This window comes from Artibeus jamaicensis, unplaced genomic scaffold, assembly GCF_021234435.1.
Source record: "Artibeus jamaicensis isolate MK-2021 breed Jamaican fruit bat unplaced genomic scaffold, CSHL_Jam_final contig_519, whole genome shotgun sequence".
NCBI classification, from domain to species: Eukaryota; Metazoa; Chordata; class Mammalia; order Chiroptera; family Phyllostomidae; genus Artibeus; species Artibeus jamaicensis.
Genome location: NW_026521871.1, coordinates 22,833,951 through 22,861,241, shown reverse-complemented (window position 1 = coordinate 22,861,241; position 27,291 = coordinate 22,833,951). Strand labels below are relative to the sequence as shown.

At 43.5% G+C, this 27,291-nt stretch overlaps 1 pseudogene; it reads right to left on the bottom strand.

Moving 5' to 3' along the window:
- Nucleotides 1-18,321: 18,321 nt before the first annotated feature.
- Nucleotides 18,322-18,920, bottom strand: LOC119044793 (rRNA-processing protein FCF1 homolog; annotated as a pseudogene).
- Nucleotides 18,921-27,291: the final 8,371 nt, after the last annotated feature.

Below are 27,291 nucleotides of genomic sequence, written 5' to 3'. Positions count from 1 at the left end.
CACATGTCTAATTGGGCTTCATCGCAATCCCAGTCTTCTCTGGAGGATGGGAGCTAATGCAGTCTGATGGAAATCAGAAGGCACTGTCAGCCACTGTCCCTGGGCCATGTCAGCATGCGGATCCCAGAACACTGCCACAGCCTCACACAGAGACATTAGGCTGGAAGCAGAGACAGTGCCAGCCAAGCAGAGCCACCACTTAAAGATGACAATATGCCATGCAACAGAGTGTCAGTGACCTGTGTCAGGGAGGGAAGACCCATCCCTGAGAGGCTGGTGGAGCTGGATACTCAGCCCAGCACCTCTGGACCAGCTGCCTACCCACCAGTGCCCAAATGGGAACAATCACAGCATCCCTTCCACAAAGTGTGGTTTATGAATCCGTATGCTACTCTGTGTGCTAGGTACTCTCTTGCCCTTTTCACAAGATGGGAACTTGAGGCTTCAAGAGATGAAGTTACCTGCCTGAACCACCTGATAGCTCCCCTAGGGTCTGAGGTTCCCATCCAAACCTATTTTTCTCTAACTATCCTTCTCCAGAGAAAAGAAAACAGGACAGAACAGGAATCAGAAAGGCTTCTATGAGAAAGACTAAGACCATGTTAATTCCCCTTAGCTCAGGTGAGAAGAGGTGTTGCAGTGGGTCTTTACTGACCCCCATCAGTTCTTTGTCCACATTGTTCTTCACGAAGCAAGGAAGAGAAGGGGTCTCTTTGTACTGCATCAGGAAGGGGGCTGTCCTCAGGCAGAAAGCAAAGGCACATAGTGCAGAATGGGGGTGGAGAGGGAGGGGAGCAGAGTGGGTGAGTGGGCAGAGCTACACGGTAAGGGATGTAGGGAGGAAAACAGGAATCTTTGATAGGAGCCAGCAGGGGCTTCGAAAGTGGAGATACCACTTCTCTGTTCCCATCACCCTACATGACACCTCAACAATAAATGAATGAATGAGTAAATAAAGGGAAAATTCTAGAGATACAAATAAAGGTGTAGCTGCTGAAAGCTATCCTGAGAATGAACTCCATTTATCACACTATTTATCGAGAAAATTCTTCTCCAGACCAGCAGGCCTGTCCTACCAGTCAGAGCTTGGCCAGCTGCTGGCTCAGGAGTCCTGTCGCCTGCCTCCTACCACACTTAATGAGATGTGATTGCTGAAGAGAAGCAGCTAATTGCATGATGTTTTATTAATCCTCTCTCCATGAAATATTAATTACAAACTTTCACAAATACAAAGATCTGTCTGCTTTTTAATGGCTTGGGTTTATAGTCTCTCCAGATGAATGTGTGAAAGTTTCCTGTTGAGGGACCATGGCAACAAGCATAATGCCCGATCCTGTAGAAGGAGCACAGCTGACAGTCCAAAACGCGAGGGATGTCAGACACACCTTCCTAGGTGAGCCACTCTGGCAGCAGTCAGGGTTGTCTGGGAGAGGGAGGGCGGGAGAGAGGGAGGGAAGGAGGAGCAGGGCTACCTGGTGCTGTGCAATGAACTGAGGAGAGATTTATGTTAAAATATCTGCTTCACTGTGGACCAAAAGGAGATGGGTCACCTGGAAGAGGAAGTCATCACCACCAACACAGCAAAGACTGTATTGTGAGACTTACCTCTTCCTTCCCCTCTTTTCCCTGAGACTGGTTCACCTGGTCAGGGGTAGGGAGAAGCATCACAAAGAAACCTGAGCCAAATGTGTTGACTGACCTAAATACATGTTTGGTGCCCCCAGACCTGAGAGCAGGGTCCAGGCCTGGTGCTTCTTATTTCTCTGTGTCCAGCACCAGGGTCCTTCTGGTCCTTCTCTATGAAGGTTTGTTGAATGAATGTTTCAGTGTATTTCCATGTCTAGTTGGGTTGCCAGATTAAATGCAGGCTGTTGAGTTAAACTTGAAAATTCAGAAAACAATAACTTTTTAGTGTAAGTATGTCCCATGTAAAGTTTAACCAGCATCTTCCATTTTTGTTAGCTAAATCTTGCAATACTTCCCTGTAGTTATAAAAGGAATTCAGAGAAGGGAAAGTTAAGTGTGGCTTGGAGCTGAAGAAGAGGCTATCATGGAAGAGACAGGTTGAGCTAACTCAAGAAGAAAACACAAAGTGCAGTGTCGATGGCACCTGCTGGAGTTGTGCAGCTCAGTGACCCTGGGAGATGGGGGACGTTCCTGGCAGGGAAACCTGCAGGATGAAGGGCCTAGAGGCTGGAGCAAGCATGGCAGGGTGGAAGACAGTGAGGAGGACAGCTGCCTGGAGAACCAACAATCCAGCCTTTCTAAACAGCTTCTGTTTTTCCCTATTGGTTTTCCCCCATGCTCCCCTCACCATCAGGTCCTCGATTTCGCAGTCCCTCTGCCTAGAACTCCTTTGCCTCCTCTCAGCCTGACCACCTCTGTCTGTCCTAACAAGCTTCGGTGCATCAGTTGACTCACCGCTGCCCCAAATCCTATATGTTGATTTTAACAAACTTCCCAAGCTTGACTGATTTTTCTATAATCTTTTAGCATGCTTCCAACAATAGTTAAAGGAAGTAGAGGGTGAATCACACAATGACCATGTGCAGCCATCGTTTGCAGCCTTGTCTGCCCGTGTGAAGTCCCCTGAGCCTGTGCCTGCTTGTAGGGTCATGGCTGGAGGTCGCCGACTGAGTGTATAGCCCTCCTTTCCATACATGAGGCTGACAGCAATGGGCTTCAGGACCATCTTGGGAACCTTCTTCAAAAATGACCCCTGCAATGGTTTTAAAAGGCCAAGGTCTGATATACCTGATTAGTTGCTATCCTGAACCATTTTGGCTGGGTTATTTTTAATCCATGGCCACTTCTCTAAAGGGGGACCTTAGCACTGCCCACAATCATGTCTCACATCCCTTCCTATGCTCCCCCACTCTCCCAGACAGCCACCTCGCACCTCCTCCTCTTTCCTCACAACTCCAACACCTCCTCCCCATCCTTATGCCCATCTGAAAACCCAGCTTCTCATTTCACTGAAAAAATTAAAACCATTGGAAAAGAATTCCTATGTCGCCCACTCCCAAGGCCCCCACTCACCTGCTCTCCTTTTGTAAGAATGAGCTGCCTTGTCCACTTGGTTCCTGGAGCCCACGCCCTCTCACCTGACCAAGGACATCATTCCTGCAGTTATTACCCTGTCCTTCATCATCATTATCCCTCTCTACTGGACCATTCCCATGAGCACACAAACATGCTGCTCCTTTCCCTTCTGGAAATATCCGCCCTTGACCCTGCTTCCCCCACCAGCTATAGCCTTGTTTACCTGCCCCGCCCCTACCCCTTCACAGCAAAACTCTGTGGAAGAGGGGCCTCCTGTTGCTATCTCCACTTTCTTGTTCTCATCTTCTCTTGAGCTTCCTCTGCCTCCACTACTCCATCACATCTGCTGTGGTGGATCTACATTGACCTCTGGACCTCACCTCCATTAACCTCTCAGCAGCATCAGACAGAGGTGGTTATTCCCTCTGAAACGCTTTTTGACTTGGATTACAGGGCAGCACTCTCCTTGTTTTTCCACCTCACTGGCTGCTCTGTTTGCTTTGCTAGATCTTTTTTCTTATCTTCCCAACCTCTAAATAATAGAGCCCCCCAAAGGATCAGACCCCATTTCTTCTCTCTCCAGGCTCACCCAACTGGTGACCTCAACCTGTGTTGTGGCTTTAAAGTTCCCAAGCTCTCCCTTGAAGTCCATACTTATGTAATGATCTGCGTACATAAAATCTCCACTTGATGATTGCCAGACAAAATAAACTTACCATATCTTTGCTTTTCAGAACCTGTTCTTCCTGCAGTTTTTGCCATCTCAGTCAATGGCAAATCTGGTTTACCATAATCCTTTGAATCATCATCGATCCCTTTCTTCTCTCTCACCTGCATTCAAATCATCAACAAGCCTGTCCATTCTATCTGGTAAGTATACTCAGATCCAACCACCTTTCACTCTCCCACCCTGCAAGCCACCATCATCTCTTGCCTTGACTACTGCAATAGTCTCTTAATGGTCTCCTTGCTTCCACTCTTGCTCCTCCCCTGTCAGATCTCCACACCACAGCCAAAGGGGTGCTTTGAAATGTAAATCTTGCATGAAACAAAACTCCATCAGGCCTACAGGCACCTCCATAACCTCACCCATAGCTTCTCTCTTCCTAGAGTTCTAAAGACTTGGCTTTTCCATAGTTCCCCAAACATACCAGTGTACATCCTCCAGGGAGACTTCGCTATAGTTGTTCCCACAGCTGAAAATGCTGCCCCTTCAACCTGCTACCCAGATGGCCACATGACAGATTCCTTCAACTCATCAGTTATCACTCAGATATGACCTTAACGGAGATGCCTGCACCACCTTATTTAAAATAGTACAAAAGTATACACACATACAAAACACATACTCTAATGTCTTAGTTTCATTTTTTCCATTACACCCAATATATTATGGTTTTATTTATTCGTTGTCCACTCGTCCCCATAGAATATGTGCTCTATGAGATTATATGCTATAAGTTAATGGTGCTATAAACCACTTGGTTTATAGCTGTTTGGTTTACAGAGCCTAGAACACTGTTTGGACCATAAAATAGCTCAAGAAATAGTTATTGATTGAATTAAAAATTCATTTCCTCTGTTCAATGACAGTGGCAGCCAAGGGCACCCCAGGCCCCTAAGTGCCTGGCAGCTTCCTGGACCAGACAGGGTTCCCTCAATAGCATCAGGGAGGGTTTGGAACACCTCTGGTCAGACTTTTAGGTCCCAGCTTACAGGCACTTCTTGTCTGACACCCTCCTCCCCTCAGCATGATTAAGTGCTCTCGCTATCTGCTCCCACAGTAGCTTCTATTTCTCATTGCAAGGTACTTGTCACCTCATATTGTCATTGTGTCTTGTCCTCCTTATAAGACTGTATATTTTCTAAAGGTACAATAAGTACTTGTTGAATGAACACATGGATAAAGTTGAATGAGCATTGTGTGGTCATGAGGTTGCAGCTAAGGAGACTGAGCCTGACATCAAGGAAGAGGAAGCACTGCAAGTGGGGGAGAGTATTAAGTTTGAAATATTCATAATAACAAAGGGAGGGAAGGAGGAAGAGGAAGGGAGCAGAGAGACAGGAGAGGAAAGAGAGGAGGAAGGATTGTCTTCTGTCCATGCCAGATGTCAGCAAACTAACTTGGACCCCGAGTGCCTACACACACAAGCTGGCATAATCTGGTGAACAACTTCCTCCGTGCAGCCTACAGCACCTGCCTGTCCAGCTGTGCGGCAGTCACTTTTCCACCTGCCATTCTGATGAGATGTTATTCTGGGAATTCTCTCCCTCTAGGCAGGGCGCCCCAAAGAGGAATGGAATTGACTCTGAAAACAAATGCAGAGAAGGAGACCCTCGCACATGTTACGGTTCTGCTGGCTCCCTGCATGCCTCTTCTGGTACTCACGCACTGCCTATCAAACCTCATTTCTTTCCTGCAATCTGTACCCTCACCCCAGGAAATGCAGCCTGTCTCCCCTCACTAATGCCTCCCCACCGACAAGACCCAGCACAGACCTAGCTTCTAGGGACCTTCCAGACTAATCCAGCCCATACACAGCTCTGTTTTCTTTCACCTTATAAGTATTAATTTTGAAATATGTTCTAGGAATAATTTCTTAGTATATCGTATTGGTATGCACATAGTAAGTGCTAGATAAACAAAAGCAGTTAGCATCAACGTCACATAATTAGAATTAATACGGATTTTGCTAACTAAATAGCTGACTGATCAAGGGTATGCGGATCACATATTTTCTTTCTTTTGAATCCCTCAGAGAGCTTACCCCGAGGCTGAACAAAACTAAGTGCCCAGAAAATACTTATTGAAGCCTATCTGAAGTTATTGTAGAATAAAACCAAGGAGCAAAGAAATGGTTTCCCTGTTGTAAGAGATAGAACATTTTCTCACAGATGTCTTTAAAATGCTGTCTGTTGCCCTGGTCCTATCTGAGGAGCACACAGTTTATTCCAGGAGAGAAGCCATAATGGATGGAAGGTATGCTTCTGCTGAGTTAGGGGTTATCGTGTTCCCTGGATCCAGGCTCCAGATTGATGGGATATGCCTCTATGATTTATAATACACTGATCTCACTGGAGACTGAAGCACAATTAATCTTAGAATCTTGCAGCTTGCACTTAACCACTTTAGAACCTTCCCTGTGCACTTGGCCTGCATAGCAAATGTCTGCACCTCCCCCAGATGCTAGGACAAGTGGGCACTGGAAACACAAAGCACCCTTCTCTGCAAGGTGATAGAATGCTGTGGCATTTTTTTTAGACTTTCCATAATATTCCAGGGGAAAAAGACAATATGATGGATTAGAGTTACAATGTCCATTACGATAATATCATTAAGTTTCTATATGATCAAAACTATAGAAAACCCTGATGTATCAGAAATATAGGTGTTCACCCTCCTTTCCCTTTTGTGTTATGTCTCGGCCAGATGTCAGCAAACTGACTTTGACCCTTTCAGTGTCCACACCCATGACCCAGGCGGCATAATCTGGTCAATGACTTTCTCTGTGGAGCCTACGGTACCTGGCTGTCTAGCTGTGCTGTGTTCATTCCCTTTTCTGTCACCATGTCGTGAGATGTCCCTGTATGAGTTCCCTTCCTCTAGGCAGGGCGCCCCAAAGAAGAAAGGTGGGGCTGCTGAGACCCAAGAAACATCACACTCCCAGGCAACGGATGCAGATACGACAAGGTCTGCGCTGTGAGCGTCATTTCATTCGTGGGGAGTCCCTCATGTCATGCCCAAAGTATCCTTACTTTTACTTTCCACGTAATTCTAACAATTGTTAGCTTTCATCAAATTCAAAGAAGACAGGCAAATATAATAACAGCTACGAGAAAGGCCCCATAAAGAAAATCTACTCACAAGATAAAAAGGAGGGCACGGGGAATTGCACGGGAAAAAAAACCCAAACAGAAACTTGGGAGCCTCTTCTCACAGAAATCCACACCTTCTGCTCCTTCAATAAAATAACCATGTTCTAGTACAAAAGAGTCAAAATAACCCCTAGTATCCAGTCATCCACACAGAGCAGGTTCTTTAAGCTCCCTCCCCAAACAAGAAATATGTTAGTACTTGGAAAGATTTCCTTCACCAGTTCTTCAAGTGGAAAAGTTTAGTGCTTAAAGTTTTAACTCCGATTTACCTAAAATAATGTATTATTCCTTAACTTTCCAGATAGCCAAAGTCATCATGTTTTTTTAAATCTGTAATTGCCTTTATTATTAAGTCAGGGGTGGTGGGCAGTCTTCCAAAGACTCTCAATCCACAACCCTTCAGTGCTTCACAACAGGAAAAACCCATAGTTACAGAACAGCCATGGGGATGTAAAGAACAGCATAGGAAAGGGAGGAGCCAAAGAACTTACACGCATGACCCACGGACATGAGCAATGGTGTGGGGATGGCCTGAGTTGGGGAGGGTGTGGGTGGAGGGGGCAAAGGGTGGAAAATTGGAACAACTGTAACAGCATACTCAATAAAATATAATTGAAAAAGAAAACCCCATAATGATAAATAACCTTAGAAACATTTTAGGAGTTTCTTATATGAACATGGCTGCATATTTCAGTGCCTTTGACCATCTTCTCCATAAAAATCACATGAAAGAAACAAGGAGAATTAAATAAAATCCACAAACTCTACTTTCAGTAAAACTAGAAGCCAAGTATAACCTGCACACTCCAAGCTATGCTTAGGGTTGACAAAAATAACTGAAATCAGACAGAAACCACATGAGGAAAAAAAGGGAAAAGAAAAAAAATTGAGCTGTAAGAGAACTTAAAGATGGCACATCTTTAAAAGTGCCAGCAGGAATAAAACTCCTAAAGGCATACAACTCACCGTGAACTATGTAAGCTACATACCTATTTGCAGCAAGGCGCAGGGAGCAAGGAAAGCAGAAATTGTAGGAGAAGTGGCCCTGGAGACCAGAGGAAGAGTGGAGGTGAGGCCACACGAAGAATAACGCAGTCACCCCATGTTTCCAGCGACCCGTCTTTGGGGGAACAGCAAAGAAAGAGAAAGCTTTGATTTGTGATGTGTTGCATCAGAAACCTTATGTAAATAGCTAGACCTAAAGAACTCAACACATTCAATAAGTGATTTTTTAAGATGAACTGGCATAACATCTATACAAAGTTACTGCAAGGTACAAGTTTGAATAGAGGAGCAACATTTATCAAGACATGAACATCATTCATCAAAAAATGTTTCTATGAAGCAAAAAATAAGTATGTAAATATTTCACATGATTTTTTAAACATTAATAAAGCAACTATCTCTCTAAAGAATATCACAAAATAGAAATGTCACAGTCCAGGGAAGTTGTAGCAAGAAAATAGGAGGAAGTGAACTGAGAGCTAGCAGACTATAGAAAGTGATTGACACAAAGTTTTAAAAGCCATCAGAAAAATGAAGACAAAATTGGAAGCTTATAAAAGAGATTATACACTGTAACAAAGATATTAAAGAATATAAATGACAGATGCAAGAAATGCAAGCAAAATCAAATGAAATAAAGATAGAATTAAAGGTTTTTAGACAGAAAATGATAGCTACAACAGGTAAAGGAGATCCAACACACACAAAATTAGAGTTCATAAGGGAGAAAGCAGAAACAGTGGTACTGAGCAAATAAGAGAAGACTTGACTCTTGGGTAGAAGGGCGTACTGTGAACCAGGGAGAACTGAATCATGACAGTTAACCATGACCTATATCCTGCAAGGCTGGAGACAGAAAGAGAAAGAGAAAGAAGGTAGAGAAGAGGCAGAAGGTAGAGGGAGATCAGAAGGGAAAAGTGAAGGAGGATGGGACAAAGGAAGAGAAAGAAAGAATCTTTCTCTTTCTCTGGGCATCTCCTAGGCATCACGTTCAGACATGCCTCAGATTTCCTTGTTCTCAAAACAAGAAGATGATGTAGTTAAACAGTTGCAGATAGCCCAAGAAAGAGAGCTAAGGATTTTCTATCCAGCGAAGAACATCCTTCTAAAAGCAAACAAAGCTAACAGTTATTAAATCTCCAAGTTTATGTAATATTGTCCCATAAACATTTCTTGAGGAGTTTACAAGAGATTAAATATTCGTCAGCCAAGAGATAACAGAGGAAACAAACCACAGCAAAAAGGTAAAGAGCACTCTCTACCACAACTGCAAAACTAAGATTAAACATTGGGTGTTGACTGGACTTACTGTGACAATAATTTTGCAATGTCTACAAATAACAAATCACTGTGTTGTATACCTGCAACTAGTATATGTCAACTACACCTCAAAAAATGAAAAGTAATTAAGATTGAACAAAGCTGAAGATTGAGCTCACCGAGAGAATGCAAATGTTATGTACCCAGACAACGTATAGATGATACAAGTAATAAAAAATGAAAAGGGTAAGAAGTAGACAAAATAAAAGGTAGAGTAGTTTTGCAGACTGTTGCATTTGCAAAAGTGGGAGCCAAAGAATATGACTCAAACATGACAAACCAAGTAAGGAGTATGTGCAAACATCTCTAACAAAACAATAGTAAACACTAAGATTAACTAAGAGAGGGTGGTGGAAGAGAGGGTAGGAAAATGAAGCATATCCATTTTATCATTATTCATACAAAATAGCTCATTAATCCTGCCTAGAGAAATAGAGCACTAACAATATTATATAAAGTTATAAAGGTGGCCATGAGAACAAAAACACAAAGCCTCCTAAATACTGAAACTGCAATTGTTTCAAAATACAAAGAAAACTCATTTTGTAACAACTTGCTGACAAACAGTAAAAGAGAAACATAATAGCATATGAAATACTAAGATCAAATATACCTGGCATATTAATAAATGTAAATGGGCTTAACTTTACTACTTAAATACATATTTAAATCACAAAGCAAAACTAAGCCCTAAGTTATATATAAGAGATACAGACAAGAAAACCCAGCAATTCAGAAAAGTTGAAAATAAAAGGATGGGCAAAACTCTAACCAAAAAATGCAAATAAACAGAAAAGCACAGGGCATAATGTAAATATCAGGAAAGATTAAATTTAGAGCTAAGGCATTAAAATGATACAAAGAAAGTCACTGTTTATAAGGCTAAAGGGTACAACTTATGATGAATATACAATAGTTATGGATATCTATGCAATAAGAGACATTAAAAGCAACAGTCAAAAAACAGTGGTTATAGCACCTGCAAGGAGAAATGGATTTTTAAAAATGGACTGGTGGAAAAAAAAATGGACTGGTGGTAGGGAGATTAATTTCTCTCTCCATCTATGACAGATCAGGTACATGAAAATATTAAATCAGCATGTAAATGACCTAAATAACATAAATACTCGGTGGACCTGATGGGTATATATTGAGCACTGTATGCTGAAATGGCCTTGGAATGAACATGAAAACCAACCATCATCTAAGTCACAAAGGAAAAGGGCACTGGATTCTAACACATAAGGATAAACAGATCATGTTCTCTGGTCACATTATAAAGCTAGAAATTAAAAACAATATCAGGAAAGAGATTTAAATTTTTTTCAACTCTTAATCCCTGGTCCAAAGAGAAAATAAAACACTAAATTTTCAGAATGTCTAGAAAACAAAATGTGTAAAATATTTACATACCAGTGCCTGTGGGGTAGAACTAAAATAGGACTCAGAACAATTTTCAAATACATTATTATACAAAAAGAACATAAAAATCAAAATAAGTGAATTAAGCATCTCACTTAAATAACTTAACAACGAAAATCAAAATAAATTTAAAGAGAGCAAAAAAGTGACACTATCAAAGATAAAAAGCTGAAATGAATTTTTTAAGGGAGGAAAACAGATCAAAGAAATATTTCAGTTACTTCTTTTACTTTGCACCATATGCAAAAATTAAAATGTATCACAGACATAAATGTAAGAGCTACAGCTATTAAAGTTTTAGAGGAAAACAAAGGCATAAGTCTTTATGACCTTAGATAAGCCAATGGATTCTCAGAAAACATAACAAAACACAAGCAACAAGAAGACATAGATAAACTGATCATCAAAATGTAAAAGTTATTCCCAGAGTGTTTCCGGCCCCTTGGTCAACAGGCAAGAGGAAAGGGCTTCTGAGTCTATGTTGGTTGCCCTCGCAGTCCCCAACCTTTTTGTCACCAGGAACTGGTTTCATGGAAGGCAATTTTTCCACAGACATGGCAGGGAGAGGGAGGGACAGGAGGCAGAGCTCAGGCGGTAGGTAAGGCCAGCAAAGCAGCGTGGCCCACTTCGGACCAGACCGCTAGCAGTCGGCAGCACAGGGGTTGGGATGCCTGGCTGGCCCCACAGACCGACCTCACCATGCCTTCTACCTGTGCCCCAGTTGAGCTCAAGAAACTCACACACGATTTGGACAAGTTAAATGATGCTGCACCCAGGGCTCTCGCCTGCTCTCCTGTCTTCCATGTCACTGTTCCTAGTGCAAAGCACACAGTGGTGCATAACAATCACCTGAGAAAGCATGTGTGAGAGACTGAATGTTCTGACCCCACCATGCACCTGTTGCAATCCAATCAATGTGCCGGTATTTGGAGGTGGAGCCTTTGGAAGGTGAGTAGATTTAAATGAGGCCAAGAGGGTGGAGCCCCCATGATGGCATTCGTGCCTTTACTAGAAGAGGAAGAGATATCAGAGTTCTCAGGCTCTACACCACATGGGGACACAGCTGTCTGCAAGCCAGGAAGAGGGCTCTCATCAGGAACCAAAACTGTCAGAACCTTGACCTTAGACTCACTGGTCTCCAGGCTGTGAGAAATAAATGTTTGTTGTTTAAATATCCCATTATACAGTGCTTTGTTATAGCCACTGAAAATGACTAAGAGATCATGTATTGATTGACACATGAAGATTTTGGATCATTTAAAAGTTTTTGTATATTCCCCTCAAAAGACATCCTATGAGACCTCAGTGAAGTTGCAGCAGAAGCACAGGGCTACTCAGTGTATCCGAGGCCACCCAACCAGGTAAGATGCAGAGAGAGAGGTCTCGAGCCCAGTCTCCCAACGTCCAGAGCAGAGCCTTTCACAGTGGCTATGCTGCTTGCCTGGGTGGCAAGTGTCAAATGACATGGAGGAACAGGACTCACAGCTGCATGTCAGAGGCCACCAAGATATCCCTCCAAGAGCCAGTGCCTATGTAGGTAGCCCATGAACACCCACCTGGGCCCTGGGCCCAGCTTCGTTGCTAGAAGCTCTCCACTGTACAAGCCACATTCCCTCCCTGAACCTCAGTTTTCCCATCTGTACAATGTAAATATAAGACCAGAGTATCTCAGAGAGTTCTGTCTACTCTAAAATTTCCCAATCAGAGACTGATTGGAGAATAATTATTATAAACAGCATTGTCACCTCTCCATTAGCCCTTAAAGATGAGTCAAAGGGTTTGGGGTGAATACTTCGGTGTGTAAGAGATTGGATGGGAGCGTCCTTAACAAAGAGAATGGGGCAAATTTAAAGATTACTTCTGAACAGGCAGTTTTTTGAATACATGTATCTGTCAAAACTGAGAAGCTGTCCTATAACCAGACAAAAAGGAAACAGCCCTAAAAGTTTCCTTTGGTAAATTCTAGAGCCACTGTGGTCCACCAAAATCAGGAATTGCCCCAGGGATTTCTAGAGAAAATTGGCCACCAGACACTGAGCCATGCCACAGATCCCTTCCCGTCATCCCCCAGATATTAATAAACAACTAAGGGTGCTCTTAACACAGAAAACTAAAAATCACCCAATTCCCTGGGTCTGCAGGGGCAGACAGAGCCACATGGACAAAAATGAATAAAAGTCCATGGGCTCCTATCACCCCAGCCTGCTCATACAGGAATGCTAACCCCCTGCAAAGTTGCCCTTGGCCAGGTCTCTATCATACGTGCTACCAGAGGTAGTTGACTACTGGCAGATGTCACTGCTGTCGCATCCACATCCCCCAGGCACTGCCAGTCATCCCTTGTGGGCCACCTGACAGCTAACTCAACAGCTTCCCAGGCACTGCATCTTCCCTGGTACAAGTGGGAGAGACCAGGATGCACAGGAATTGCTCCATTCTTCCAGAGACCAAGGGTCCAGCTTATCATGCCTGCATCCTTTTTCCCTTAGCTGAATTTGTTCAAGAACCTCCAAATGCATCATGTAAATGGGTTTCTGGCGGGCCTGTCTATCCATGTCCCAGGCATGCTTAACTTCTCATTGAGACTCTGGCTATAAAATTATCTCCCTGCTCAAACTCTCCAATGGCTCGTTGTATCTTTAGGTTAAATGTCAACTCCCTGATGTGGCACAGAGAGCCATACTACCTGCCTGGAAGTATCTTGGCACTAGAGAGTCACAGAAGGTGACAAGTGTTCTCTGGGAGGTAGTACAGTATGGTGGTTATAACCCCACATAGGCATTGAGGGCAGGGTCCCAAGAGCTGGTTGGCCACAGCTAGTCCTTTGCTTGTTAGGAGGTCCTCCCAAGCTACACATCCCTGCTTCCCACTGAGTCCTGCAGAGCCTGGGACCACTCTTGACCAGCTCAGCTGCCCACCCCTAGCTTCTGAAACAAGGAGAAGCCTCCAAAACACAAGAAATCAGCCACTACAGACCAGCAACTTGGGCTAAGGCCAAGGCTTACTTTTTCCGACACAATGGTGCCTCCTGCACACCTGACCACATGGTACCTGCAATGGATGGAGCTCAACTAGACACTCTTCTTGAGCTCAGTTCATCATCCTCTAGTATCAGGTGTGTCTAGTCAGGGTTTTCATGACTTTGTTGCCCCTCTTCCATATCTTATCCACTGGAGAATGGCAGAAGGGGAGCAACAGGACAATGGCATGCAGGCATCAAGCATGTGATGCTACATGGGACTCTCCTGAGGCTTGAGTTCATGGTGCTGACCTTCCCACCCATTTATCTGGTCCCTCATACCTCTCTGAACCTCCAATCCTTCATCGGTAAAATAGTTTCATAGTACGAACCATATCAGCCCATTGGAGGAAAATACAAGATAATATGTCAAGTCATCAGGAGCCGGGTTATAGGAAACTCCATACTCTACACCTGTGCTGAAAACAGAAACAGAATGCAAGCCACCTATTAATTTTAGGTTTTCTTATAGTTTTCTTAAAAGGCTATTTAAAGTCTTAAAAGGTTTCTTAAAAGTTGTTGAGTAAAAATTTAATAGTATTTGTAACCTGTTAGATCCAAAGTATGATCATTTCAACATGTAGACATTTGTAATGAAACATTTCATACTTTTTCTTTTGTACCAGGTCTTGGAAATTCTATATGTACCATGTGCTCATCGTATATCTCAATTCAGACTGGGCACATTTTGGGTGCTCAATTGCCACATGTCACCATTGGTTGCCACACTGGATGGCACAGCTCTAGTCCAAAGATGGACTTTGCTCTATGGACAGTAGGGAACCATGATGGATTTTTGTCAGAAAAGTATAATGCAAAAAAATAATAATAAAATAAAAATAAGACAGTTGAAGAAGCTCTAATCTGGACTTGTGGTAGGGACATAGCTGTTCTGCCTCAGTGGTCCAACCAGTAGACTAAGAGACAGCAGCTGTATTTTGTGTCTCCTTGGCACTTACACAGAGCCTGACAGTCCTTGGGAATTGGGTTGGATGAAGCAATCAATCAACAAATCGCTAAAAAGGGCAGCTGCCTGGATCTGTACCGCAAGTTAAATAGAAGGGTCTAAAAGCCAGAGCTTGGAATTGGGGCAGCAGGATGGAGTGCTGTGAGAAATAAAGAGGCTGGATGAGAACCTGGACAGGTGGCAGAATGGCTCTCACTTTAGACCAGTGTTCCACATGACCAGAGGCTGCTGAGGCTAAATGACTGGTTAGGGAGAACGTGGAACTGGGGCTCAGAAGTCGTAAGTCATTTGGGCAACAATCACCAGGTAGCTGAGAGGTGTCGGGCACTCCTGAGCCTCTGGGAGGGGAAAGGTCGTAGTAAGAGGTAAGATGACAGTGAAGGCTTAAACTCCTATAACAACAAAAGAAAATAATCCAGTTCATGTGCACACTGAGGTCTCAGATGCAGGGGATGGCTGAGAGGGGAGGCTGGAGACCAGAAAAACTGCAGCAAGCAGGATGCCTTCCAGCAGCAGAGCCCTGGTTCAACCTAGACCGCCTGTGTTTCATTATCCAGTCGTGTTCACAGGGGACCTGGGGTGAGACAGCTTAGAAAAAGCAGCTGCTTTCCCTTTAAATAGTTTTAGATCAAAACCAGTGGCACATAAGCTCTCTGTCTGACACTGGTAATGAAGAAGAAAGTCTCCCAGCAGCTCAAAAGAAAGAAAAATAATGAAAATAAAAGGTTTTGACACTGATCCAGAAGAAGCTTGCATCTCGATGTTTGCAACTTGCGCAAGCATGTGTGTCAAGGACGGGAAATGTCAGGGATAATGAGCTAACAGTATGTGGTCATTCCCGGACTGGAGCATGCTCAGGTTGCTGAGACAGGGACTGTGTGCTCTGGACCCAAAATAATGTCCTAAATCACCCAGCCCAGGCGCTCATGCTAACTCCAGAAATCATCCTTGGGGAAGAAGAGAAATAAACTGCTCAAGGGATAGAAAATGCACATTCCTCTCATCATAAAGATGGATCTCAGAGAACTTTTGTAGACATTCTCTATTTGAGCCTTGCAAGAACTCCTTAAATCAAACTGGTTAAACACCATTAACCAGGTTTGACAGGTGAGAAAACTGAAGCTCAGAGAAATTAAGCAACTTGGTCAAGGATATTAGATTTATTCTGCCGTTGCAAGTGAAAAAAACCCAAGACTCACACAAAGGAGACTGGCAGACATGACTGGAAAGGCAGGGGTGCCTGGCCTGAGTGCTGGACCCAAAGACTCTCACACTCTCAGGACTCCCTCACCCCTCACCTCTTATCTGTGTTTCTCTGGCTTCCTTCTCTTAGGCCAGCTGTCTCGGCAGCTCCAGGCTAACATCCTCATAGCCTCACAACCACTGAAGAAAGAACATCTTTCCTGACAGCCTTAGTTAGTAGAACCTTGGAGAAGCACTCGGTCTGTGCAGGCTGGGAGGTCACAGGCTCATTCCTGGGCCACAGCTGAGGCCATGCCATGGAGAACCATCGCTGGCTCAACATGCTTCACTCGCTCCCAGCCGGGTGTGTTTCCAGACTAAATAAGAAGGACTGTTGCTGGGCAACCAAGAATAGTAGCCTGTACAGTTATTAATAGGAAGACCACAATGAACCAAAGCCAGAGAGCCAACCTTCTGACTTGGACCACAACCATTGTTACCAGTTCAACAGTGTATATCACATTAGGTAGGCTTCAATAACCAAAACAGTTGTGGTCCCTGTCAGGGGCACATAATCTAGTGAGAGAGGCAGACAATAAACAGGCAAACAGGTAAATAACGGCAAATTGTGACAAGTGCCATGAAGGAAACCAATGGGTGAAGTGACATAGAAAACTGGGAAGCTATTCCGAGAGGACATCTAGAGAAGGTTCTCTGAGGACGAGCTATTATGCCTTGATCAAGACTGAGAATGAGCTAGCCAGGGTGAGTGAGAGGAAGATGCTTGCAGGCTCAGGGAGGAACTGTGTGTGCAGTCGCCCTAAAATGGGGAAGTCCCTGCCCTGTGTGGGAGACTGAGAGAAGGCCATTCGGTGTGACCTGAACCCAGCGGGCAAGGTGAGGATAGACAGATCCACACATAGGGCCTGCTGAGGCCTAGAAGGGACTCCAGATTTTACTCTGAGGCACTGCAGGTCATTAAAAGAATCTCTATGCCTCAGAGTACTCTAAAGTGATCTATATTTTTAAAAAGTATAAATGGAAACATTGGGTTAAAGGCTGTGATTGTAGTAATCCAGCAAAAGCTGATGTGACTGAAAGTACAGCAGTGGCAACAGAAATGGAAGAACTGGAAAGATGAGAAATGAGTGAAAGATGAGGAAAGAAGCTGGGCTCATGTGCCTGGATGTTTGTTTTGAGGGAGAGGGAAGAATCACAGAGGATTTCCTGGCTGACTGGTTAGGTCATTTACTAACGGAGAGCAAATTGGAGTTAAATGATTGGAATATAGCGACAATGAAAAGCTCAGTTTTGGGTAACTAATTTTGAATTGACTATGAGATATCAAAATGGTAAGGGGGCAATCAGATATTTAAATCTATGGTTTTTCAGAAAGTTGGGCTGGTGACAAAAATTTAGAAAATATCAAAGTGATTTTGAAAACTGAGGGCATCAACGAGATGACTTAGGGAGTGACTATAGGGATAAATGAGAAGCAGACCCAAGACTGACTCATAAGAAACTCAAAACATTAAGATAGGAGAACCAATAAAAGAGATGGAAGAAGATGATCAGAAAGATAGGCAGCAAGCTAGGCAACGATGACTCCACAGACACAGGAGGGGAGAACGCTTCAAGGGAGAGGAAGAGGACATGGTTGTGTCAAAGCCACTGAGAGGTCAACTACAATAAGAATGGAAGAGTGCCATTGAATTAGGCACCATGAAGATCTTGGAGAATGTTGCCAAGAGCAGCAGTTTTGATAAAGGATAAAAGTGATGTACAGACAGGTTGGAGAGGGAGTGTAGTGGAGGGAGACAGAACATCTACACACCCTTTCAGGTTTTGTGAGAGAAGTAGAATAGCGCCAGGAAAAGAATGAAAGTCAAAGAACATTTTAATAAATTAGAGATAGACACAAAGAAGCACTTCTTTTATCTGCTTTATAAATTGGCTGTCTATAGTGAGTTCTCATTTGAACACAGTGTTCCCAGGCTTTACAAAGTGTATCTATGAAACCAGACGTTTCCCAAGGTCCCTTCCACATCTATCATTCTGAAATTCTACAAGAATTCCTTTTTCAAAGGTCACAAAGAAAATATCCAAGACTCATGCCTTAGTCTACTCTGGCTGCCATATCAAACTCCTATAGACTCAGGAGCTTAAAAAGCAAACATTTATTTCTCACAGTGCTGGAGTCCAAGATCAAGTTGCCAGCAGATTTGGTAGCTGGTGAGAGCCCGCTTCCTGGTTCCTAGGTGACTATTTCTCATCATGTCCTCACATGGTGGAAGACTCAAGGGAGCTCTCTGGAGTCACATTTTATTTCTCAAAACAACATCGAAAAGTGAATGTATTTAATCATACTTAGCTCATAACGGAGTAAATGGGTGAGTGGAAGAATAACGTATGCTGTGTAGCATGTTTAATAAACTGGCAACAGAGAAAGTTGGTTAAATGAAAGCAGAGGGATATTGTCTCTTAAGAACTAGAACCTAAGAGATCCACGATCATCTGGACCCTGCTCAAGGTTTTCCCTATGGTTGAAATGTACTGATGGGAACTCTTGCCAATCTCCCTGCTTCTTTGTTTAAGGTCCCAGCCATCTGTGGCCACAATGTGACACTGGTGCTGAGTTACTCTGTGTACTGCCTATCTCATCTGCCTAGGTCCCTTTGTGTGTGCATGGTAATCATCCTAATCTCGGATCCTTGGTGATCCTTAGAGCCCCTCCATACTTCCTCATCAGTTTCTCAACCTCAGCCATTACGCAGACAGTTATACAAGGGATACACTTGGCATAGAAACAGTTCATCACTGATTGCACCAAGTCCAGTTTGGCCTTAATGGACAAGTTGATAAAGTTGGTGTCAGCCAGGATGCGGTAAGGTGAACCCAACTATGAGTTATGTTGGAATAATAAGCAGGAAGGGTGTTGAGGGCCTTCTCTTTCCCTGAGTACACTGGGACCTTTCTTCTCTTTTTAGGTTTTAAGCTATCATTTTCTTTAAGCCTCTGATCTTTGAGATGAAGCATTCACTTCACGGCCATGTACTTCCTTGTTCTCTTTTGTTTCCTTATGTTCATGCTGCACTCTTGTTTCTTTTAGAGTTGCCCTGGAGTCTCTTTTACGAGGGCATAAATCCCATTCAGGAAGGCTCCTTCCCAGAGGTCTCACCTCCTAAACTACCAAATTGGGCATTAGGTTTCAGTATAGGAATTGAAGGGAAGAACACAAATGTTCAATCTGTAGTGATGGGCATCCAAGCAGCTCCTTCTCCTTATCCTCTCAATTCATTGGGTCATTAATCTATTCATTCATTTTCCAGCAAGATGAGCACCATGAGGGCAAGGAATTTTGTTGTTCACAGGCACATAGCAGGTGCTCAATAAATATTTGCTAAATGAACACACGAATGGATGGATGGATTCTACAATGAGTCACTCAGTGCCTACAAATGAGGATCTCACTCAGTATTCACTTGACCAACATAAAGCATCTGATACATGCCAGGCTCTATGCTAAGCACACCTCAGTCAGCTCCTCCTTAAAGTGAGAGAAATAAGACTCTGTTCAACCTGTCTCACAAGATCATTCTTATGAGAATCAAGTGAAAAATACGGGCTTCAAAAAAACTGCAAATACAAAGTACCTCAGAAAGATAAAACATTATTATTAAACATGATTTCTGCCCTCAAAAGCTTGTAGAGGAAATGAAAAAGAAACACAGGAGGGGGCAAAACCATTGCTGAGTGGACACCAAGGTGTGCAGCAGGCACTGGGTGCTTTATATGCCTCCCCTCGCCCATTACATGCCCACTGGGAGGTGGCCATCATCCACCCCATAATGAAGATGCAGAGGCTGGTGTCTGAGACCTTAAGTAAATCGCAGAATCTACTCAGATAGTTAGAGCCAAAATGGATGAAAATCTAGGTTTGTCTACTTTCAAAATCCTATTCTTCGAAATATATTTTCTTCCACATAAAAGTAAATCCTAGGAAGCATTCAAAGTCAAGTCCCTTAACACTGGGAATGAGATGGGTAAGGGAGACAGGAACAATTACTTCAGCATGTTTATTGAACACTAAACTCTGTGGATTACATCAATTCTTATTTGTGATATAGCGTCTACTCCATTTTTCACACTAACACAAATGCTAGCTGAAGTCCCCAACCCACTGATATTTACCTAAAACTGGCTCAAGATATCCCTGCTCATCATATTCTCTGTTCAGGTGCTTCTGGGGCCTTCTCACTGCCCACCTTTTACTGGAGGCTCCAGCCTTTCCCTCATGCCAACTTGCTCCCCTTATTCTAAATGCCCACCCCCTTATCCATGCACATGGATCCTAGAGGTGTGGGAGGCTGCAGAGTTCTTACCTGACCCCCAGTGATTGGTCAAAGTGTGTCCATCTAATGAATGTTCATCCAGTGAGACTGTTCCCTGGGGACTTTGAAATTTAGACCAGAGAAGCACTGAAGTCATCCTTTCTCTTGTCCCAGAAGCTGTAACACATCACTCTCTGGAGGTGCTGACTGCCATATTTTAGAAAAATGAAGAAAGTCACTTTGCAGGAAGAAAATGAAGCATAAATACAAAAAGGAGTCAAAAGGAGCAATAACAGGAAATGAAGAGAGAGAGAGACAGTCATGGTGATGTCCAAGAGGCTGGTTGAGAGTTACTGGGGCCCAGCTACTGATCCGTGCCTGCTCATCAGTCCCATGTCTCGGGCCCTTCCTTCTGGCAGCAGGAACTGGGAGGGGATGTGCGGTGCTGGTGTTTCTCCTCTCCTCCACCAGCCATGTGCATAATGACAGCAGTAGACAAATGCATCTCTCTCCCCCAGCTGAATTATGCCAATCATGTGAGAAGACAGAATCAGCTCTGGGTGGAGAACTAGGCAAACAGAGACCACTCTACCATATTCTGAGTATAGCAAAGGCACACTGTAACGTTTCCCATCAGTCACCCCTACCCAGCCCCAGGGAGGGTGAAGTGTCAGGTTGTTACCACCACCCTGCCCCAGAGTCTCAAGAAATTTAAAGAACTTGCCAATGTCACGACCAGTACAAAGCAGAAGCAGAATTTGATTGCTGCGTTTCACTAACACCCTGTTCAAGCAAAAACACAGACCAGCAGAGCAGGGAGGGATGTGGGGCTGAAAGAAACCCACCGGCCAGAGCTTTCCAGCTTTCTGCCTTTTCCATTCTTATTCCTTTCTCTCCTGCCTCCTTTTCTCTTCTCCTGCCATCCCTTTCTTCCCTTGTCCTTCCTTCTCCTAGAAGACTTCTGGGGCTCCGGCCAGCAGGAAGGGGCACAGGTGACCTCACTCTGACCGCTTACCATTCCTCTGAGGCCTGTCAGGAGACCTCGACCACTGGCTCATCCCGAAGAACAAGACAGTCCTCACGCAGAGGTCAGCGTGCTTCAGGAAGGACTCCTCACCACATGGAAAATTCTGAGAAACGAAGAGGCCCGGAGAGAGGGCAGCACTTCACTCTCTGCAATCCTTCAATGGCCCTTCATGGCCTTCTCTGGATCCTCTCTCTTCTCATTCTTTAAAAACTAAAAGCAAGCCATGGGCCAGTGTGGCTCAGTGGGATGGGAGTTGTCCCTCAAAGCTAAAAGATCACCAATTCAATTCCCAGTCAAGGCACATACCCGGGTTGCAGGTTCGGTCCCCAGTTAGGGGACATGCAAGAGACAACCAACTGATGTTTCTCTCCCTCTCTTTCTCCCTCCTTTTCCCTGTCTCTAAAAATAAATAAATGAAATATTTTTTTAAAACAGCAAAAGCTACACCGCAGCCTATCTATTAAACAGGACTGTTGGCCTCAGTCCTGCACACCATAATCCTTGTTTCCACAGTGGCACTCTGCGTGGCCTTTGAAAAACCACTTAAGAAAAAACAAAAAGTCAAAAAGTGTGTGCATGGCTCTGTGCTTGCACAAAGGAAAAAGACCGTGATGAAATGCATTAAAATGTTCCACAGGAAGGAATTCAAGTAATTTCTTCTTTAGATTTTTCTGTTTCCCATTGTTTGTACAATGAACCTGCATTACTGTTATAATTAGGGAATCCCTCATGGAATGTCTCTGAGCCTTAGTCCCCAAGGGCATCAAGTGTGGATCGCGCCTGCCCTGCTTCGGTCACAGTGCTGCTTTCAGAATGATGAGGTAATGCCTAAAACTGCTTGGTCCGAGCCACTGGCTGAGGTTACAAACAACGACACGTTTCCTTCATTTTTCCCAGTTAATCACTCGAGCAGCTGCAAGCCCTTGTTATTAAGCAATGCAGTGTGGGCCCTCTTTGGCCCCTCCCTTGCAGCACTTAAGAGTGGAACCCAGAGCATCTAAGAAATAAAACAAACAAACAAGCAAAACAGAACAGAAACAAACTCACAGACACAGAGAATAAATTGATGGGTTGCCAGATGAAAGTGGGTGGGAGGACGGGTGAAAAAGGTAAAGGGGAATAAGAAGTACAAACGGCTAGTTATAAAAGAAGCCAGGTAAGCCATGGGAATGGGACGTAGTGCACAGTGCAGAGAGCAGAGTCAATAATACCATTCTGTGGTGACAGACAGCTACCGGACTTACCACGCTGATCACTGTGTAAGATACGTAAATGTCTCATCACCATGTTGTACACCAGAAACTAATATTGTATTATATGTCAAAATAATTTTAAAGTAATTTTTTAAAAGATGAATGGGTTCCACTGCAAGCAACAGAAGATTGAACCTATAGTGCCTTACACAAAGAGAGTATATTTCACTCCCATAATAAAAAATTTAAAGTTTGGCAGTCCAGGGCTGGAACACTGCTCAGGGTTGTGCTCAGAGATCCAGGCTTCTGACTCAGCATCCTTGGTCTGTGATCCATTCTTGTGGTCACAGAAAATCTGCTTTCGCTCCAGGCAAGAAGAGGGAAGAACAAAGGGCAAAGAGATTTAGTCTTGTCACTTGGAATGGAAATTCTGCCTACATCCCATTGGCTACAGCTACATTGCATGATCACTCCTAGCTGTGAGGGACCTGGGAAGTTGAGTTCACTTTTCACCCTGTATAGCACAGTAAAGCAAGTTATGAGTTGCTTTTAGTTATGCATGCCTCTGAGTCTACCACATCGCCAGAGTTTATTCAACCCGAGGGCTTCAGTTCTACTTCTGAAAGCCAGGTGGAGTGAGCACTGGAATGTCTGACCTGTCTACCAAGAAGCCCCAGTTTTTGCTTGTCACTGAGTGTGTTGCTGCCTGGCAGGGCTGCTGCGAACAGCTGGTTTCACACAGTCGGTCGAGCCCTGTCCTCAGCAGAGGTGATGCTGTGTTATCATGCCCGTTCCCTGCACGATTTGTAGGAGCAGCTGAGCTCAACGAAGTCTGTACGTAACACTGACGCATGCGCAGTGCACCTCCCTTACAGCTCTAATGGAAGGGTGGCTGCGTCGTGAAGGGTTGCTCCCCTCAGCCATACTTTATGTCAGAAGTGGCTCCTCTGTGATACCTCAGACCCTTCGTTTGAGCCTGGGTCACCAGTCCAGACTCCGCAGAGGATGTCACTGTTCTTACCGGAAGACCTCAGATTAGATCATCCCAATCCATCAGAGAAGGTCTAGTACAGCTGAACCTCTTAATGGTAGTGACCAGAATCTCAGTGCCTTCCCCACAGAAGACTCCCTGGCCCCTGTGCAAATTGGCGTGCCTTTTCTCTGAATACAGATCAGCTCTAAATGCAAGAAGTATTGATGGGGCTCAGCTCCAACAGGCCACATCAGGCCCTACTGGGCCCTTTCACCATGTGGCGGACTTACACTTACATAACTAAAAGGACCCACATCAGGGGCTCTTCCTGAACATAAATCTGCCCCAGAGTTATTTGGTGTGAACACGTAGATAAAGAAAACACTGTGACAAAAATACACTATGCTCCACTGAATGCAGCTGCCTCACGCACGCACAAGTGGATTGAGGCAGGAGACCAAAGGCTTTCAGGTCTGCAACATAGTGCACTCTGGGGCCATCTTCAGAGACACAGCAGGAATGCTGGGAAACAGACCTCAAGGATTCTCTTGCATTCTCAGCTGATCTCACAAAAAAATGAAAGGGACATCGCCATGGCCCAGAAACAGAGGAACTCAAAACCAAAGAGGCAAACATGTTAGCTACCTTAGGGTTGCTTTGAGGGGCTTAGTTTTTGTTTGTTTGTTTACTTTTATTGAGGTATAATTAGCATATAGTAAAGTGTACAATCCTTAAATGTAGAGCTTAACAAATGTTTACATATGTGGACAACCATGGAACTTCCACCCAGATCCAGATGCAGAGTATCTCCCCCACAGGCCCCTCATGCCCCTCCTCAGTAACGCTCACCCTCCAGTGTAACCATGATCTGACTCATCAGCAAAGGTCAGTTGTGCCTGTTCTGGAATTCTAGAAGGATGGAATCATACATTTGGCTATCCTTTTACATCTGGCTTCTGTTACTTGATAGCTTGTCTGTGATATTCATCCCTGCTATTGCATATATCAGCCATTTGTTCTTTTTCATTGCTGTGTAGTATTTCATTGTAGAACTATACCACTATTTATCACTTCCAATGTTGATGGTCATTTGGGTTGTTTCCAATTTGGAACTGTTATGAATAAAGCTGCTACGGACACTCTTATGTATGTCTTCCATGGGACATATGCAGGGCTTGGGTTTTAATGGTCATCTGAGGACACTATGAGATGAGACCATCAGCCTAAGCAAAGTAAGGAAATGAAGCTTAGATGCTCATGTGGAGCCAGGACCATCAAAGGACTAGACTCTTGGGGATAGAGCAGACTAGGAAAAAATCTACTCGTAAGTACAGGGGAAAGGGAGGGCCCTGTCTGCCTCTACCTGAGGTCTGGGTGGGAATAAAAATCCTCTCCTATGAATTTATAATCACATCCCCATACTGCACATTGCTTTAAAGTTAAGATTTACACAATCAGTATAATCCAGAAACCCTCCAAGCTGATGGATTACCAACGAAATTTGTAACATCCCTTGGGGCCCTAACAGAGGGGATAAAAAGCATTGCAGAAAGACACAATTACATTCCACACAGGGGGTGCGTCCAACAGATAAATGCCCACTGAAGATAAGCTCAAAATTAAATAGCAAATGAGGTACGAACCCACCTTGAGTGACAGTGAGCAAACATACACAGCTAAAAGGGGGGGAAAGAGTCTCAGATACACAAGCGCTTCAGATGGCAGGATGACATAATAGAGATTAAAAATAAGTGTGTTTAAAATAAAGAAATTGGGATCATAAGAAAAGAATAAGGTACTATGAAAGAAAAACAGCAGGCCAAATTTTTAAATAAACCAATGGAATCCTGGGCAGTAAAAATTCAGCCATTTATACTATAAACCACATGATTGTACACTTTTAATTGGTAAATTGTGTGGTATGTAAACTATATCTCAATAAAGCTTTTTTAAAAATTCAAGCTTTAAAATGATGTTTAAAAAACTGGAGACAGAGTTTAGCAAAATAATACCAGACAAAGCAGAAGAGAGAAGTAATGAGCTGAGTCAACCTTGAGGAAATTCCACAGATTCAGCATATGCAGATAAAAAGATGTAAAAATAAGAAAGTGCATCTAAGTGAGCCAAAGATATTATGACAATGTCCACCTACATTTACTATGATTTCCAGAAGGAGAAGATCAAGTGAATGAAGGAGATAATATTTGAAGAAAGTATAAGAAATAATGGCTGGGAGTTTTCCAGAATTGATAAAGACATGACCTCTTAGATTTAAGAACCATAAAAAGTATAAAGAAAATAAATCTAAATAAACCTAAACCTAGACATGTCATAGCAAATTGCAGAACACCCAAGATATAAAGAAAATCTTACAAATAGCTAGATATAAAGGACAAAATTCCAACAAAATAATAATTATTTTTGTTATTATTGTTACTGGCATAGACTTCACACTACAGATTTCCTACAAAATAATAATAATTTAACTGGTACAACATCAACAGTAGCATCAACAAGGGTAAGAAGACTATGTAGCCATATCTTCAAAATGCGGAAAGAATACAACTGTCAACTTATGACACTATACTCAGGCCAGTATTTCACTGAGAGGGTATTTCAAACAAGTAAGAACTGAGTTTACCACTTTAAATCCAACTTGAAAAAAATTGTTTAACTACTAAAAATGAAAGAAATTAAAAAAGATACAAAAAGTAATTATGCTTATATTTTCTCATATATTTATATTATTATGTGTTTAAGATTATATGTGTGTGTTTATGTAGACAAAGAATGAACATGTGTGTGTGCCAGACATGAAATTCATGATTATGAATATTGTCCATTTGGGGGATCTGTCTCCTTCCAGGATGGACACTTATAATTCAATATATCATGGTAAAGGGATGTAGCTACGGAGATAATTAGCAGACATGATAGTGAGGCAGAGGAGAAGCAGAATCAAACCAATCATTTCAAGGTGCAGAGAAACAAAAGCAGGTAAGAATAGGGACAGAGCCAGACATTGCAAGAAGCTGATAGAAGGGAGGGTGGAGGGAAGACCAGGTCCCAGGCAACTGACTGCAGCCTAATAGATAAACTCCCTCCCTCCCCTCTCATAGAATAAAGAGGATAGGCAGGTGGGCACTGGATATGCCACCAAGCAATGGGGCTGGAGGAGGCACTCTCCGTGTGGTCACTGAGGCATCCGAGACTCCAGCCCTTAGCTGAAAAGCGGCCAGGGCCCTGATAGCTGGACCCGCTGCCTCTCCCAGATTCCAGAAGAGAGGGCGGGACACATGAGAGCCTGCAGGGGGGAAACTAGGAAAACGATGATCCAATGAGAATTTCTCTTTCCCTCTAATAAGAAAGTTGTATCTAATTAAGAGGAAACTATGGAACCGTTTCTTAGGATGCAGAGTCACTTTTGAAATAAGAGGCTGTGTGTAAAATAATTAAGACTTTTAAAAAGATTTTATTTATTTATTTATTTTTAGAGACAGGGGAAGAGAGAGAGAAATAGAGGGAGAGAAACATCAATGTGTGGTTGCCTTTCATGAGCCCCCTACTGGGGACCTGGCCTGCAACCCAGGCATGTGCCCTGACTGGGAATCAAACCTGCAACCCTTTGCTTCAAAGGCTGGCACTCAGTCCACTGAGCCACACCAGCTAGGGCTTAGATATTCAGATTTTTTAACTGAACAAAGAGGTTTTGGTTAGTTGGTTGATTAAAGGAGGTGAAGGTCCTCCATGAGGCAAGAAGTAACCACACTCGGCTCTGGAGTTAGGTGTCGGATTCCTTTTTGTGTGTTTTGCAGCTTACCTTTACTCATCCAAATGACAGCCAGTTACTTGTATAGATGTTTAAGTGTGATACTTGTTTAAGAAAGTTGTAGAATGCCATAAAACATGGGAAAAGTAGGAGATACTCCTAATC